The sequence below is a fragment of the Bubalus bubalis genome, chromosome 3, assembly GCF_019923935.1.
Source record: "Bubalus bubalis isolate 160015118507 breed Murrah chromosome 3, NDDB_SH_1, whole genome shotgun sequence".
Classification (NCBI taxonomy): domain Eukaryota; kingdom Metazoa; phylum Chordata; class Mammalia; order Artiodactyla; family Bovidae; genus Bubalus; species Bubalus bubalis.
In genome coordinates this window covers 150,236,691-150,254,488 of record NC_059159.1, presented here as the reverse complement: position 1 = coordinate 150,254,488, position 17,798 = coordinate 150,236,691, and the positions used below count along the sequence as shown (strand labels likewise).

Here is a 17,798-nt window from a genome sequence, read left to right as displayed (position 1 = left end):
GGAGAAAACATCTATGGCAATTTCAAAAAACACAAGTTATTGTAACTATTAAAAACATGATTCCCTTTTTGAAATTTACTAAATGCACTTCATCAAAATGGAAGTTTTCAAGAACAGTAGCAGACCTAACATCATCTCTAGCCTCTCCAGCGTTTTGGACATTTTGTTGGCACTGTTTATCCTAAGAAAACTCAGAGGAAAGCATTTCCATGCAGGTGAGTGCCCCAGATCCAGCCTCAGCTGAAGTACCCTGGGAAGTGGGAGGGCCAGGCTGGCAGTCAGGCAGCAAGAGGAACAGAGACCTGGAATTCAGTGAAGAACAAGGGACCTGTGGGCAGTCAGGCTGCCAGGTGGGAGGAGGAGAGGGAGGAGGAGGGAGGAGAGAAGGGGGGAGGGGAGGAGAGAGCAGCCCAGCAGGAACTGTGTCCCATCTTACGTGTGGCAGGGCTCCCCAGCACCGTTGCATCGTTAAATATGATAATGCTGGATATTCAGATCGTTTGTCAATTTCTCACTTAAAATTCACTTTTAAAGACTGATTGTTTTGTCAAGAAGGCTTTCTTTCTAGAATGCAGAGTCTATCTGCAGAGGTCAGGGGCCACACAGAGAACACCGGGAAAAGGTCCTAAGGCTCTGCCCTTAACACACACGGGGGAGGGGGTGGGTGGGGGTGGGGCAGGAAACAGGCTCAGAACTTATTCACCACGTTTGTTTCCTTCTACTGGGAAATACTGCACATAACTTGCATGACTTACGTTCATCTGACTCACTTCTCAGTTTTCTATTGAGTGAAGTCGCTCAGTCTTGTCAGACTCTTTGCGACCCCATGGACTGTAGCCTATCAGGCTCCTCCTTCCATGGGATTTTCCAGGCAAGAGTGCTGGAGTGGATTGCCATTTCCTTTTCCAGGTCAGTTTTCTATTAAGTTAAGCTATTTTTGAAAAGGCGTATTTTCTATGCTATTAAACACAATCAACATCTACAGCATTTTTTGTACTTCTTTCAAGGCAACTAAATGCCTTAATTCAGCTCATGTTTATTCTCCCCCTAATGGGGAAGGCAGCAAAGTGTGGGGGCCAGAGTGTAGACTCTGAGGCCAGCTTGCCCAGGTTCAGGTCTAGGTGCTGCCACTCTCAGCTGTGTGACCTAGAACAAGTCACACCCGCCTCCTCAGCTGCTCCCTCAGCCTCTCCACTCCCCTCAGCTACTCCCCCAGCCCCTCCACCTCCTCAGCTACTCCCCCAGCCCCTCCACCTCCCTATTATTCCCTCAGCCTCTCCACCCCTACTCTACTCCCTCAGCACCCCGCCCCCTGCCTCACTCCCCCACCCCCACTACTCCCTCAGTCCCCCCACCTCCTCACCTACTCCTTTAACCACCCCCACCCCCTCCAGCTACTCTGCAGAGGAAGCTGCATGAATGAGGAATTGGAGACACACGTGCTCACCACAGGAGCATACTGTAGTATATACGTGCCTACTCACTGAATCAATGTTAACACAGAAACGAAAGGACACTGCACTGTTGTGATGCAGTGGGGACACGTCCCAGTGCTGGCAAAGATCCACCAGAACCTCACAGCCACACACAGTCACCCTGTAGCAGAAACAAGTGTCGGGGGGAAGCAGGTTTCTCAAGCCAACACCAATCCCCATGGTGGTCTACTCTGTGATCTGGCTGGCCTAGAATGAAAGATTCTCTTTCTAAAACACATCATCATGACATCAGCTTTTACTACCAACCCCTGGTCCATGAACCTGAAAAGTTCTAGACTCTGGGTGCATCCTCTGACTCCAAACTCCATCAAGCCCTTTCTGCCGAGGTCCGTGCATGGGCTGGAAAGAATTTCCAGACATAAGGCAGAATGAGAAGAGAGTAGAGTTCATTAGAGCTGTTAGAACATCAGGCTGGCTCAAGGGAGAGCCGACCCCTTTTTAAGGCTAGTAGCCAATTTTTATAGCCTCACTCTCCACCCCAAAATTCTCTGGAATTTTCCAGAGAAAATTCCTACTGGAATGGTGGCATTAGACAATTGGTTAGGATGCTCCAGGGCGGGCAACGGCATCGGTATTTTACCTAATAAGGGGTCAGGGAACTGGGAGGCTCAGAGCAACAGCTGCTATGGGGTTTGGTCAGTTTTAGAGATTTTGTCCAGTGACCTTGGAAAGGGCTCCACACTTTCTTTCAGAACTAGACTTGGCTGCCCCAGAGTGACCTCTACCCTCTGTTTACAAGATGTGCCATGGCACCCCCCAGGGCCCCCTTCAGGCCGCACCCCTCCCACTCTCCTACAGGGCTTAGCACACAGCCCAGACTCGCCCCAGATATCCTGGCTGGAGCTCCCTGTGTGATTTCAGGGGCTGAGAACCAGCAGAAATGCCAGCACACTGCCTGCCTTCCCCGGGGTGATCCTGCCTTTCTGCTCCACACATCCCAGCTGCACCCCACAGAAGCATCTCTGTCACACTCATCCCCCCAAATCCCGGCTGTCACTACAATTTGGCTCATGGGCCAGGGCAGCCTGAAAACTGCCCTCAGAGATGGATGGCTGGATTTAGCTGAGATTCAATTACTGGGCCTTGTGAAGAATTATAAGCAATAGGAATAATGAATATCCTACCAAAAGGCGAAGGTGAGATGGTGGTCAGGCACTCCTGACAGATTCCGCCAGCATTGCTCACAATGGAGATTTCTACTGCGCTTTGTTCTGAGTGCACTGTGAATAACCCAGGGCCTTACCACTGTGAGTGAGTCAGAGAACCGCATCCCCCGTGGGCAACTCCCTGGAGTATGCACATGCCTGATCATAAACACTGGCCACCTGAAGGGGCCTGTGGGGCAAGCGACTTGGCATTGGACACAGGACACCACCAGTCTCGTGGCCTCCTGCTGTCTCTGGGACCTCCAGTCCCCAGCGAACCCTGGGGAGACAGGTTTTATGTTGCTGCTGTGGAGGAGAAACAGACTCAAAAAATGCAATAACTGGTCTGGAGCCACAATCAGAGCTGGGACTCCCTCCCTCCAGGATCTCGCAGCACCCAGAGGCCTCGTCAGCACCTCCTGGGCTCTGGGAGGGTCCGCCGCACTGGGGGTGGGGCGGGTGTGTCAGAGCAGGGCAGAAACCGCTCTGGGGCAGCTCTGTGTCTCCAGCTGGAGCTGATGCCCCTTCTGCCCTGGAGCCAGCAGCTCCCACCCCTCCTTCTCCAGGACCTCGGGGCAGAGACGAGGGGCCGTCCCAGCCCCACAGCGAGCACTTCAGAAACAGTGGTTCCTTCACGTCACCATTCAGTGAAGATGTCACAGAACCTTCCCAGAAAGAACCATCTGGAATCTGGGGTAGATGGAGGACTGCATGCAGGGCTGCCCAAGGCAACACCCTACACCCCTAGGTGGTCACGGCCCCCTCCAAGTGTCCACAGGGAAGGAACCACCTGTGGCTGCATCAGGAGACTGGACTCCTCTTGTCCTGCACAGGGCCCCCAGACCCAACCCAGCTGCAGAAGGACAAGAAGGTCTCTGCCAAGGCAGGAGGGACTGGCTTGGGAGCCTCACCAAGCCCAGGCCCAAACGGGGATTTCTTTTTTAAATCCAAACCCACAAAATGCCACTCTCTTTCCTTCATATCTAGTGATTCCTTAAAAATATATAGCAGAGGTACGAAGTGAGGCCAGCTTGACCACAGGCCGTCATCCAGCTTGAACGGGCAAGGGCTGGAGCCAACACGAAGCCCTGTCCTTTCAGCCCTGCCCCCTCCCTGGACATGGCCGTCCCTCCCGGCTTGGCAAACCTGTCAGGGATCCCACATGCTTCTGCAAAAGCTCTGTGAAGGCCCAGGTCACCTCACCCTGGCAGGACACAAAGGAACAGTCATCACCCCATCATCTCAGGTCCAATTCCCCCTCAGGAATTTGTGCACACACCACCTACACAGACCTCCGAGTCTGATTCACCGGCTTCCACACCCCTTCAAGGAGACTTCCAGGAACGTCAACTCGGCCCTGGACTCAGCTGAGCACCTTGTGGCAAAGCTTGCTATTTTGAGACTCCGCTGCCTTTGAACCACGTTCAAACCACACCAGCTACAGCCAGGCAATGGTGGACCAAGGGGCCTCTGTCTGTCTGACCCTGAGGTGCTTTGGAAACTACCAGGAAGGTCAGAAGGGTATGGAACCCAGCTAGATGGCCGGATTAGAAAAGGCCTGTGTCCCTCTGGACAGCAGGAAGGTGCCTGGGAGTCTCCTCCGCTAGAATTCCCAGGGTGAGGTTGAGTCCAAGTCACAGTGAGGATTTCACCCTGCAGCCACCACACAGGGAAGAGACCATCACAAGCCACTGCTGGCCGGACCCCAACTCTATTAACCTTCAACCTGCCCAGAGCCCAGCCTAGCGGCCCCCGGGGCCCACAAAGGCCCTGTTTTTCCAGCAGATGGAATTCCACAGTGGGCAGGGCATCCCTTTCTGAGCTGAGTCATGTTCCAGATGATTCAGAACTTGTGAGACACGGAAGAGTGGCAGCCGGTGCATCACCATCACGCTGTCACCTTCCAGGTGGAAAACTCCAGCTGAGGGGTTAATCGGCCTCACTCTGTCCTGCGGCCCCCAGGAGGCACCTCCGCTCTGAGACCACAGCTAGGGGGCAGGTTAGGAATGAAGCAGGAACAGAGGCCCAGAGAGGGGTCTCTAGCCAGGAGGTCTATCCTCCCAATCCATGTGAACCAAAATTAACTGAAAAATCTAAAAGACATTTTGTTGTTGTTGTTTAGTCGCTCAGTCGTGTCCGACTCTTGCGACCCCATGGACCCCATCCGGCTCCTCTGTCCACGGGATTTTCCAGGCAAGAATACTGAAGTGGGTGGCCATTTCCTCCTCCAGAGGATCTTCCTGATTCAGGGATCAAATTTGCTTGTCTCCTGCATTGGCTGGTGGATTCTTTACCACTGAGCCACCTGAGAAGCCCCAGAGATATTCTAGAACATTCTTAAACCACATAAAGTAGGCCACCAGTTCCGCCCCCTCTAGGGGCCTCCCACCCGTCCCTGGGGAGGGCGGCATCTTGGCCCAGAATGACTGGACTCAGGGGCAGGGCACCTTCCTCAGCATGGGCTGCGGTTACGCCAGGCCCCTGGTCAGGGAATGGCCTCTGGGCACTGCCCACACTCGCTACCTCACACAGGCTGAGCGTCCTCATCCAGAGACACAGGATGCAGAGACAGGATGCAGGGACGGAAGGAAGGGGCCCCCAAATATGGGTCTGGAACAGTGCCGGCCGGAGGAAAGGGTTCAGTTTTCTCACATTTCATAATCCTTGGGTAAGATGCATGTGGTTTTAAGGGCTGAGTAAATGTGAATAATCGTGCTTCACTAATCTCTTTTCTGACCATCCGACTTACTCAGCTGATAGAAAGCAGGGCTGTGAGCACACATCAAACACCCCCATTCTGTGGAAGGTGATACAGCGTGGAGGCCTCGCTTCCTGCAGATCTGGCCCTGGCATATGGCCAGCTGGCCGTGCCATCCGCCACAGAACATCCTCCTCTGGTGCCCCCTGCTAAGACCAACCCAAGGCCTGGGCAAGGTGCTGGGCTCCCTGTGAGCACGAGAGATGCAGGGTCTGGCCTTTCTTGTCCAGGGGGGATCCCTGATGACCTTTGCCCCCAAGGAGGTCCACCTGTCTCCTGCTCTTCTCACACTGTGGGACATGGAGCAGGAATTCTAAGGGGGCAAATGTTCACCATGGAGGATCTGACAGGCGGATCCACTGGGTCCCTCAGGGTGGGCTGCTGCCCCCTGGAGTGGGAGAGTGTCTAGTGGGCTGACCTCAGACAGAATTGGCATGATCTCTAGTCCTGGGAACGGGTTCTTCCCTCATCTGCAAGGCTGGCTGTGGGCCAGCCTCACCCAGGCACTTCTGCTTTCCCTATGACCACACAGGAGGACATGGTCTAGACACATGCCCCTGGGCAGTGTGGGCGCCACTTCCCACAGAGGCACTTCCTTATGATGCCAGCCGTCACAGGCTCAGGACGCTGCCACCCCCACTGCCACAGCTTCCCTTTGGGCTCCACACAGTGCCACCATCAGGTCCCTGCTGGGGACACCTGAGTCTCTGCATGCCGGACACAGCAAGGGGCTCAGGCTAGCTTGTGAGCAGCTTCTGAGGGCCATGTCTGGGCACAGTTACAGGGGTTAGCCACACCTGCAGCTGCCCAGGTGGGCACTGGGCAGCAGAGGAGAGGGTGGGACTCCTGGGCCAGACGCCAGGCAGGGCTCTCGGAGCTGTGCAAATGTCAACCCAGTGAATCCTCCGAGTTTCCGAGACTCTGTCCCTTCATTCCAGACAGGAGGGAACTGAGGCACTGGCCGCTCTCAGTCCGGGATGGCTCCCCTCCACCAGGACCGTGCTCCCCCTGCGCTGGGACCCTGACAGCACTCACGCCAGCCCTGCCTCCAGGTGTGGGGCGATGGGCGCCCCCAGGGAGGAAGTGCTCCTGGAACAGCAGAAAACCTCCAACCACGGCTTCCTGTGGGGGCCCAGAAAAACAGAATTCTTGTCCTGATCCTTGACCCTGTCGGCAGCCAATGAGGCTTCCCTTAGGGCTGGCTTGGCCCTGCCCTGCCTACCTTCTATCAGTCCCTCAGCATCCTTCTTAGCCTCAGGGTCCCTTCTAGGCCCTCAAAGCTCTGGGTCTGGAAATTAATAGGGAGGGACCTGGGGGTAGAAGTCATCCATCTCAGGCCCAGTAAGCAGTGCCTCCCAGGGTACCGACAGCCGGGGTGGCCCCAGCTCCCATGGACCAGACCACCTGATGCAGGCCTGCAGGCAGCTCCCCCACCCCACCAGCAGCCACCCCCCACCCCTCTGGTTACCTCTAGTCTCAGCCTCACTCGCGTCACTTGTGAGAAGCCAAGCAGACGCACAGCGGAGCACTGACTTCCCCATCATCACTGCTTGAACCTTCTAGGGGTGGGGCCAATGAGGGAGTGAGTCAGGCCACTTATGACCCCAGGAATGTACCAACATCTCACAGGGATTCCACAATCATCATTAGATATTCGCAGATAAGAACACCAAGGAGCCACATAAGTGTCGATCGGTGGGGTCAAGTGTCGAATCCCACTGTCTGACCCTAGGCCTGCTCCCCATGTCCCCTCGCCACTCCTCAGGGCTGAAATTTCCCCACTCCAAGTTGGAGCACCTGACCCAGATGGACCACAGGGCATTAGCAAACAGCTCTGGGCCTAACTGGGCTCATTTAAATCCAGTTTCTTATCAAAATCTCAACTCGTTCCAAGTCTGGTGTTCAGCAGACACTTTGGAAAAGATGGTGTTGGCTGAGGACGCCTGCATCTGTATCTCCAGGCCATCCACTTGTCCTTGCCTCCGAGTGACACCTTTTCCCAGGGAAGTCAAGGAAGCAAGCCCTTTCCAAATAAATGCTCTCTGCTAACTAGGCCAAGCAGGAGTGCACACTACCCATTTTCTCTTGCTAGCTTAAGAGAAAGGTGTAAGAGTGAAATGAAATAATTTACACAAATTGCAGTCGGCAGAGTGAATGAAGAGTGACGCTAGTTTTATGCTCAAAAGAATATGGTTTCTGTTCAATGTCAAGCTGTCTCAGACAGGACATTCTGAAGACTCAACTGATGATACAACCTCATTAAAAACTTTGTAATTACAAAAGCCTGGGAAAGTTGCTGCTTCATCCCATGCTCAGAGGGGAGCACCCAGTGGGTAGCTCTGCATGGGGAAATGGTCTGGCCTGGCTGCCGAGGACAGGTTCCAGGCTTGAGTGGCAGCCACATCTAAAGCATCCACAGGTGATGGAAGTTTCTAGAAACATTTCAGCCACAGGGCTGGGGATTACTCAGAGGCCAGGACACACGTAACAAGGCTCTCCCAACTTGCAGGCTGGAAACTTGAAGCGCCTGCTCCAGTTTGTCCAGCCCACCCCCTTCTTCCCAGCCCTCTACCCTGCCAGGTCCCTGGGGCATCTCTCTTCTATCTAAAAAAGCCAAGAAGAGCCACACTGGGTAACCCCGCCTCCCCTTCCACCCCACACTCCTGCAGGGAACCCACTGTCAGTGGATACAAGCCCCCTCAGTCTCTAGTGGGAAACAATTTACTGCTTCCCTGGTGGTTCCTATTGCCAGGCTGCAAAGCCTCCTTCACACCCCCCATCCCAACTCTGGCAAGAGCTGGCACCTGGCCAGCAGCATGGCCCATGGATCATTATCATCCCAGGCCAGGGGATCCACAACAGTTATCATTCACTGGTGAGGGCAGAGCTTGGCCTGGCTTTCTGGAGGAGTCTGACAAGCTCTGCCACACGGGTTTCCTTGGATTCAGCAATCCTACAAGTTCAAAAGGATGCCAGCCCAGGAGTGTTTATCTCCACATCACTTTAACGAAAGTAAAAATTCAGAATCTAAATGTACGCTCATCAGAAACTGGCTAAATAAATATTACAGCACGCTCTGCAGGCAGCACAAACCATCAAGTTAATGCTTGTTGACAAGTACAGATAAACACAATATATCATTAAATGCAAAAGAGAGATGATAAAACAGCACTTAAATGTAAGCTTATTCACGTAAAGAAATTGCCAGGGAGGAGCACACCCAGAAGGGTGTGAGCATTGCGGCTCCAAGCACAGGCTGGAGTTCACTCCCTGATCCCAACAGGGCAGCATTATCTGTCTCCACAGGTGAGCTCGCTGGGGCCAAGCACCTGATTGTGGGCCCCTAGCACGTTGACTGTGACCACCTGTTGTAGGCAGAGGAGGGGGGCCAGGCATGGTCGGTGCTCATTTCAGGGGCATCTTTAATTATCTTCTTTGGACTATTCTGCATCTTCTAATTTTTTTTACATTAGGAAATGAATTTTTCAGTCCTTTTCTTACAAAACAATCATGTCATTTCCAAACAACAACAGTTTCGCCAGATTCTTTCAGTCTTTTTGCCCCCAGGCCACTCCACAGCAAAGGAGAAGGTGGCCCCGAGCCCCCAGGAGTGCAGTCCTCCCATTCTTGGGGTGGCTTTCCAGCACTTCCCATCCTCAGCCAGACTAGAATCTGCACTTTCAAGTCCCCAGTCCGACCCTGGTTACTCGTGTCTCCATCTCTGGGTGTCACACCGCATCCACCACCCCCTGCCCCACCTGTGCTGCCCCATCAAGTCGGCCCCATCCATGTACCCACCAGGAGAGACATAAATCAGTCTGGGTGCTGGGCCCAGCTGCCCGGGTTTGAGCTCTGGTCCCCTTACCAGCTGTGTGACCCTAGGCCAGCCACTTAACCCCTCAGCCCCTCAGAGTCTGCGCTGTCAGATGCAGCTAGCCTAAAAGTACGTGGATTATTGTAACACCACTCAGCATGATAGATGATACCCACTCACATTAGAGATGACATTAAAATCTTCCACGGAATGCCTGGAGCCATTCACTAAGCCTTTAACGAGATCATCATCGCAGTGAAGCTGCCTAATCCTGCCAGGGGCAACAGCTGCAAGAAAAACAACTCTTGCCAAGTTTCATATTTTGCTCTTTCTACAACAATTTTTCCCAAAGAAACTGATCAGAGAGGGAAAGAGCTTTGTCCTTAAAGTCTGAGGAAATCCACCACTTCTACACACCTCTGAGCTGCTCTGGTCTTGGCCTGTGACTCTCACACCGTCCTAAAAGATGTCACCCTGCCGGGTTGCACCTGCTTACCCAAGGACATCTGGGGATAGGTGTTACTGATGTGAGCAGTTGCCTCCTTCAGCAGCCAAACGTTCATATTCCAACATAAAGAGTGAGAGGATCCATGGAAGGGAGGAGGAGGGCAGTCAGGGTTGCCCAGAGCCAGCCTGTGAAATCCAAGCAAGGACAGGCAGCCTCTGGCCCTGCCCATGCACGGGAGTGAGGCCCACCCAGGGACAGTGGAAGCAGTGCCCACAGCTGCCAGGTGCCTTGGACACGTGCAGTGGCTCAGTAATCACTGATTTAACTCGAAAACATTCAGTCACTGGGATGAGTCAGCTGCAGCTCTCAGCGAGAATGCTCTCGGAGAACATAAATCAAACAGCCCTCACTAATCTTGGATGTGGCTGCCATTGGATCACCAAGGTCTTCAGCAGTTGCAGTAAGAGCCCCTGAAGAGATGAAGAGCCATTAGAGTCCATAATGGGAGAAGGGCTGGCACAGAGCCGTCCCCGACAGCCAGGAATGGGCCACGCGCAGCTGCCACAGTGTCTCAGTTCTCCGTTCCTCTACCCCCACGTGTGAGGCAGACCCAACCCACAGCCCTGTTCCCGTAACACTGTGGTCCAGGGGGAAGAAAAACCTGATCAACGGTCAACCAAGGACCCAGATGCAAATGCCCATGGACTCTGTGCAAACAAGACAGAATCAGAGAGCAGGGCCAGCTGAGTGTGGTCAGTGCCAACCAGGCAGCTCCCCATGCTGCTCTGGGTAGTGCTTCTCACACCTGGAGAGCCAGGCAGAGACCCTGGGGGCACTTGGGAGCCGAGACCTGAGAAGATGAAGTCACACCACCTTAGTGAGAGCCCTGGAACACTAAAATACGTAAGTGAACACCCTCCAGTGTCCTCTCCAGTAACAAGAATGTGAAACCAAGAGAAAGAGGAGCAGTGCACCCCAGGACAGGTAAGCCCAGAAGTGTGAAGACGAGCACACACACACACCACGCCAAGTCACCCCTGAGACCATGGCTACCAGCTTCCTCTCTTCAGGTCCTGCCTGCTCCAAGGTTCAGTTTCCCACATCCCCGGCCAGCTCTGCCCCCTTCACCTAGGAGCCCTGGCCAGGCCCCTGCACAGCAGGGCGGCCCCCTCAGGGCTCCCATGCTGTTTCCTCCCCTGAGAATTCTCCAGCAGCCACAAGGAGCAGCAGGTGGCCTCTGCTCACAGCTCAGACCTTACCTCTCCAGTTTGTTAGTCTCCCAAGGACAGTTCATTCCCACGGGAACTCTGGTGCTAGGGTGAGGATGAGGAGCTTGAATCCTGCTCAGATGAGAGAAGGACCTCAGGAAACGGGGTGCTGTCCCATCTCTACCGGATCTCCAGCAGCTTGCAGAGCCTGCCCCCCCCCACCCACCCAAGGGGTCTGAGCAGCCTCCCAGGCAAGAGCTTGCAAACACCCTCCACAGAGCTCCCGCCAAAGCTGTCTGCCCACTCACAGGGGACTCCAAGAGCAACATGAGGCCACAGACACAGATTCAAAAGGACCAAACACACACATGCACACATGCAGCAGAGACCATGGAACCGGGTGAGAGTGGAGGCCAAGGTGGGCAGAGCCCCCATGGGTGCCACTCTCCTGCCTCACATCGGGGCTGCTGAAGGCAGCACATGGGCAATGAGCGGTCCTGCCAAGAGTGAAGCTCCAGAACACAGGTCAGCCTGATTTTCTCAACCTGAAAGGTCCCAGAACTGTCAGCAGAGTGTCCTTTTCAACCATGTCCTGGAGCACAGTCCCCAGCCAGCCCATGGCCAGGTCCAAATGTCAACCGAGTCCAAGCTTGTCATGCTCACCACACAACAGACAAGTGAATCCGAGAGGTATTGAGACAAGGAATATGTCTTTATTCGGAAGGTTGGCAGACCAAGAAGGCAGACTAATGTCTCAAGATAACCATCTTATGGGGTTTGGATGCCAGGTTCTTTTATAGAACACAAGGACAGGTGCAGGGGGGTGGTGGTGAGGAAATAAAGTAAAAGAGGCAGAATTGGCCTCTGGTTCTCCCTCCTCTGGGTAAGGCTCTCCCTGAGATGCCCTCTGGGGATGTGTAGGGCCTGAAAAATAGAGTTGGATTTGGTGTTGCAGAATGATACTTAATAACCATTTGAAAATTAGGTGAGTTTCCAAATTGAGGCTTTAATTAAAGCAAAGACATACTCCTTAGGATGGTTACAATAAAAACAAACAGAAAACAGGCATTGGTGAGAAAGTGGAGAATCTGGAGCCCTAGTGCCCTGTTGGTGGGAATGTGAAATGGCACAGATGCTATAGGAAACAGGATGGAGGGTCCTCAAAAAATTAAATACAGAATTGCCCATGATCTCTTAATTCTACTTCCAATTATACACCCAAATGTACTGAAAGTGACGTCTCAAACAGGTTTTGCATACTCACATTCAGGGCAGCATTATTCACAAGCCAAAGGAGGGAAGCACCCGAAAAATCTACTGATGAAGCAAGTGTGAGATACCCATACATACGGTGCAATTATATTCCGCAGCAGGGATATTCAGTGAATATGCCTCAGACACCCACAACGTGCCGCCCCTCCAAGGTGGCCCAGCCAGTGACACCATCACCACCCAGCACTGCAACTGCACCCAGGGGTGCCATGAGCCAACAAGGCAGTCACTCAAAGGTGTACAGAGCTGCAACTAACGAGAAAACACCAGCATCCAGGGATACTCAGCCGTCAATCATTCCACGGCTCTTCTCTCCAGGACAGGAAAGTGACAGGAGCGGTAGAACAGCGCCCCTGCACGAGGAGAGAGGTGAGGGTGGGAGGGGGGCATCTGGGAGCACCCGAGACAGCATGGGAGCACCAGGAGCCCCCTGACCTTCTAGAACCTCTGCCCCCACTGACTCGGCCCTTCCTCTAGGCTCACTCCACTGGAATAGACATCTGCAGGTGGAGAACTCACATAGCACTGCCGTGTATGATCACTGTGGGAGCCGTCTCTAACTGTCTGAGCTCCAAGATGGGCCAGACCTTGGCCAGGAGACATAATGGCACTTCTGAAAAGTGGGCTCTGATAGCCTGCACAGCCGGCCAGGCCTGTCCCAGTCCACTGGTTCCCACTCCACGCTACCCCATCCCCACTACCAGCTGGGGAAGCTGAGTTCCAGGCAGGGTCAGGGCCCATGGTCCTGGTGACAGTCAAGCTCCTGGAGACTTCAAGAAGTGAGGATGTCAGCAGGAAGCTTCTGGCCACCTTGTGGACTGAGGGTCACTCTCCCCACCAAGAACTCCTGGCCACACACTCCAGGTGACAGAGACCCACGGTCAGCTGGAACACACGTCTGTGTGGGTGGTATGTGTAGTGTGTGGGGGTGTGCATCTGTATGTTCTGAAATAAAGTAAGAGATGATTAAGAACCCTGGAGACCAGGGTCAGAGCTGACAATTGTATTATACACAGACACTGTTGGCTAAAAGGTGGAGGTCACAGTTCTCGTAATTTTTTGGGAAATATTTCCCTCAGGGTAAGGTTCTGGGTGGTTCAGACAGTAAAGGATCTGCCTACAATGCAGGAGACCCCGGGTCCGATTCTTGGGTAAGGCAGATCCTCTGGAAAAGGGAAGGGCGACCCACTCCAGTAATTTTGCCTGGAAAATCCCCCTGACAGAAGAACCTGGCAGACTACACAGTCTCTGAGGTTGCAGAGAGTCGGACACAACTGAGCAACTAACAAGGTCTAGAAAAAGTTTCTAAGGCAATTTTTATGTGAAAAGGGACAATGTCAATAGTACCTCTGGTGGAAATCATAACCATTTCCAAAGGCTTGTTCCTGCATTAAACCCACCTCTCTCATACAAACAGCTAAGAGGATAGTCAAATTCCAAACCAGAGAGGGCACTTCTACCAAAATCCAAGTTCACAAAGTCCAGGAGTACAGCATACTGCAGACCCAATGCGGTAAGAATAGGCAGAATAGGGAGGGGGAGCTGGCGAAATACTCAGAGCCCCTAACTTTCAGGAAATGTCATAGAACAAGCTAAAAACATCCATAAAGGAAATGAATCCATTGGCCTTGCTTACACAAAGCTAAACTAGAGCTGCACAGATGCTTCTCAAAACCCATGGCCCCACTGTGGGGCTAAGATGCTGAACCCAGTGGAAATACATAAGCTGGAACAGATGTGCTCCAAGTCCTGGGCCACAGCAGAAGGGGCTCAGATCTAAAGTCCAAGAGGGACAGTTCGCTGAATTAAAAGGTCAGTTGGCCATGCAGAAGTTCAACTGTGTTGAGGGCAAGGGCACACAGGAGACCTGTGACAGGACATAATCCAACCAGAGGCAAGGCCGGGACCAGGAGCTTGTGGGTGGGGGGTGGGGGGAGTGGCTAGCCCAGAGCCAGGCTGTGGGGCTCCTGAAACCAGCAGCCACCCAGCGAGCAACGAGGCATGGAGAAGCCACTCCTCCTTCACACTGTCCTCTGTCCTCTCTGTATTGCGAACTCAGGGCTCGTGGCTGCTCACTTGGCCCTGAACGCATGAGTGCCGCATGCACAGCACATGCCTGGTCAGGTCCCTGGGAAGGAAGGGATGCTGGACAGGAGATGACTGCTCCTGCCCTCTCCGTGCAGCTCAGGTCCGGCAGAGCACCTACACACTTCCTACTCCCACCCTACCAATCCCCAGACACATCATCTCTTTCCTCCTGTTGTTAAACCCTACTATCCTCTGCAAAGGGCTTCCCTGGTAGCTCAGTGGTAAAGAACCCACCTGCCAATGCAGGAGACATAAGACACGTGGGTTCCATCCCTGGATTGGGAAGATCCCCTGGAGGAGGGCACGGCAACCCTCATGCCAACCCTGGAGGAGGGCATGGCAATCCAGTATTCTTGCCTGGGAAATCCCATGGACAGAGAAGCCTGGCAGGCTACAGTCCATGGGGTCACAAAGAGTCAGACACGACTACAGTGACTTGGCATGCACGCACATATCCTTTGCAAGCCAGCGACTGCCACTCCCTTCTGAGCTCCTCTAAACCCCTGCAGCACCCGTGGTCTAGAAGGTGACACAAAGTTCCATGCCGGGCCAGCAGAAGTACCAGCAGAATCCTGTCCTGTGGGCACATTCTCAGCCCTCCACAGCCCTCTGAGTTTGCATAAGCTATATCTGCTTAGGCCCACCAGGTGATTCTTACCTAAAGTTTGAGTATCACTGGCCTACATGATGCAGTTTCACACTAAATTTTACACTTTCTTTGCTGCTTGGTAATGGTTTCATTTATCTTGTCTCTGTAAGTGATTGTGAAACTCCTCTTGTTACCGAGTCCAAGCTCGTTTGCTGACCGCACGACAGGCCAGTGAATCTGAGAGACGAGGTGCTGAAGTAAGGAAAACAACTTTATTCAGAAAGCCAGCTGGCTGAGAAGATGGCAGACTAGTGTCTCAGAGTAACCATCTTGTCTGGGTCTGGATTACCAGGTTCTTCAGTAGAGTCAGAGAGAAAGAAGCAATAAGGAAGTGAAGTCAGAAGGCAGACTAGAGAGGGAGAAGCAGCGGGAAGTAAAGTGAAAGGGTCGTCAGTCTCTCAAAGCATCTCCAAGGGACTGGCCAGCCTTTGGAAGGGGTGTGTTAATCTCTTCTTTTTGGTGTAGCTATTCACAGGTGGGCATGGTCAGATTATCTGTGAGCTACAAAAGCATTTTAGTTTATGGTCAGGGAGAGGGGCAGGGGCCTCTGAGGCAAGCCTTTATGTATGACTGCAATAACAAAGCAACGAATATCGAGACAAACAAACAGTTCCAACATGGAGTCAGAACTGGCTGCTTCTCTGCAACACTCTGAGCACAAAACCACGTCTTAAGGGACCTACATGGGTTTTCTATGGCTGCTTGAGGGACCTACATTGGTTCTGTATGGCTGCTGTAAAGTGTCACTACAAACTTGGTGGCTTAGAACAGCATAAATTTGTTATCGCAACTGCTGGTCAAAAATCTGACATGGGACTCTTTGGGCTAAAACGGAAGAGCTGGCTGCATGCCCTCAGAAGGCTCAGTGGAAAATTGTTAGCCTTTTCCAGCTTCCAGAGGCCTCCTGCATTCCCTGGCTCCAGGCTCATTCCTCTACTGTAAAGACAGTGAAGAGCACAGGACAAAGAGGCCACCTGGGCATAAGGATTCTTTTGAGCTGAAAGCAACTGAGAACAGCAGATGCAAGAAGAGTTCCCTGCCCTCCTCCATTTGCCTAAAAGCAGGACATAAATTCTCTCTGTAGAAGTGTACCAGAGATGACACTGAGTCTGCATAATTAACCTTACTAAGTATCCTATATATGCTTCCTAGTCATCTTCCCACAATTTACTGTCCCCAGGAGCCCAACCCCCCTTTCTTTTGTCTTGTCACTTCAAAACTGACTGCCCTTTGTTAAAATGATACATAAGCCCCAAGCCTACTGTGGTGACCCAAGGACGAGAGAGCAGATAAAACCAGGAGGGCCTTGGAATGCAGGAATGGAAGAACCAGACCCTTATCATCCTCCCCTCCCCTATGTTGTAACTATTAATGGAACAGTATAACCTGTCTCCCCTCCTACCCTAGGGAGAACGTATTTGCCCTACTCTTCCCCCACCCAGTATACATGCCTCATCCAATCAGCAAATGACCCGCAAGACCCCAATCCCACTCCTTGTACCCTGAGTATAAAAGTGGACTAAGGAGCCCTGTTCAATGTCAGTTCCCCGTTGAGCTGGCCTACTGTTCTAACAGCGTCTCCCACTCTAATAAACTTGATTCTCCTCTCACTCTGCCTCACGTCTGGAAATTCTTTTCCAACCTGCGCCCGGACCACGACATTTTTGGTGGCCTGTACGGGGAACTTGGGGTCTCTTCACCACCTCCTCACTTCTCCTTTCTCATAGAGACCCTCTGCAAACAGGCAAGTGCTGTGGAAGCAACTGAGGAACTCTGGCCAGGGTTACCCTCTGGTGTGTTTCAAAGGCCCCACTGCTCACTGCGGCCCAGTAGCTACCTCCCAAACAGGTGAGGGTCTCTCCTGTGTCTTCTTTCCAACTGAGGACTAGGTCAACCAATATTGTGTGGGCACAGGTCAGGCACTTAAAAGCCATTAGGGTGCCATGAAGACTCCCATGTGAAGATAAGGGGCAGACAGAAAGGATCAGGCCACCAGGGCATCCACCCCCAGCAAGACAACTTCCATGCACCGTGTCAGGCATGTAGTGGTTGAGGCAAAACAGAGACCATCGTCCCCTGGCCATGCCTCCCTGATAGGATTGTAAGGCGGATTCCTCAGCCTTCTTCCCTGTCACTTTCACTTCTTCCCTTTCGGTCCAGATTGATTTACAGGAGCCTAGGTGTTGCCCTGAACCTTCAAGAGAGCCTTCCACAGTTCAGGGAATTGCCAAATGGTGAGTCACCCAGTTGCTCCCTGGAATCTCTTTCTCTGCCCGGGTCACATGGTGCCTTAGCCACATGGTTCTCAGAGGTCACCCCTCACTGTCAGACGTGACTGTTGGGACAGTTGGGCCATTTTTGTGCCATTAGTAGCATGGAGAGATCACTGGGACCGAAGGGACCCCTTTCTGTCGGCCAGTGACTCTCAGTACCCCCACTCTACAGCAGGTAGGCTAAGAGTGTGTTCTGATACGTCCCAGGAGTCTCTCTCAGACTCACCCCTTGGCTATATTCTCAGAAACTGGAAAACGTGACCCTGCAAAAGGCCTGGACCCAATACAAACTAGGGAACTTAAAAAAAAAAAAAAAAGGTCTCTGAATGGCACACTAGCCTCAAAAGCAGGGAAAGGACTCAGAATTTCCTTACATTCAGTCCTTCATGGCCCTCGGTCAGAATCTGGATCTGAGGGACTCATGCCGCGTGTGTCTTTCTGTTGCCTCCCTATCTCCCGTCCCCCCGTTTTTCTCCAGCGGATTTCCTGGATGAACCCTACTCGACCTTTCATATCCACACGATCTCTAGGAAAGGATTCTGAGGATCCCTTTGGTCCAGGTCCTTCTCCTATATTCAAAAGGCTGAAGGATCAGAAACTCTCCTAACATTCTAAAGAATCCCCTTCTAACTACGCTTTTCTCTCAG

General features: G+C 52.8%; 1 protein-coding gene across 7 annotated transcripts in view; it reads right to left on the bottom strand.

The window, feature by feature from the left end:
• SEMA4D (semaphorin 4D) overlaps positions 1-17,798 on the bottom strand; it is a 143,319-nt gene that overhangs the window by 67,139 nt on the left and 58,382 nt on the right. Inside the window, exon 1 of one of the 7 annotated variants that reach the window (XM_044940326.2) lies at positions 10,921-11,001. The exons of 5 other annotated variants lie outside the window; for them this stretch is intronic. The gene's annotated coding sequence lies outside the window, so the exon portion shown is untranslated. Of the gene's footprint in view, positions 1-6,867; positions 6,943-10,920; positions 11,002-17,798 lie in introns of those variants that run through there. One more of the 7 variants, XM_025282111.3, reaches the window with a different exon arrangement.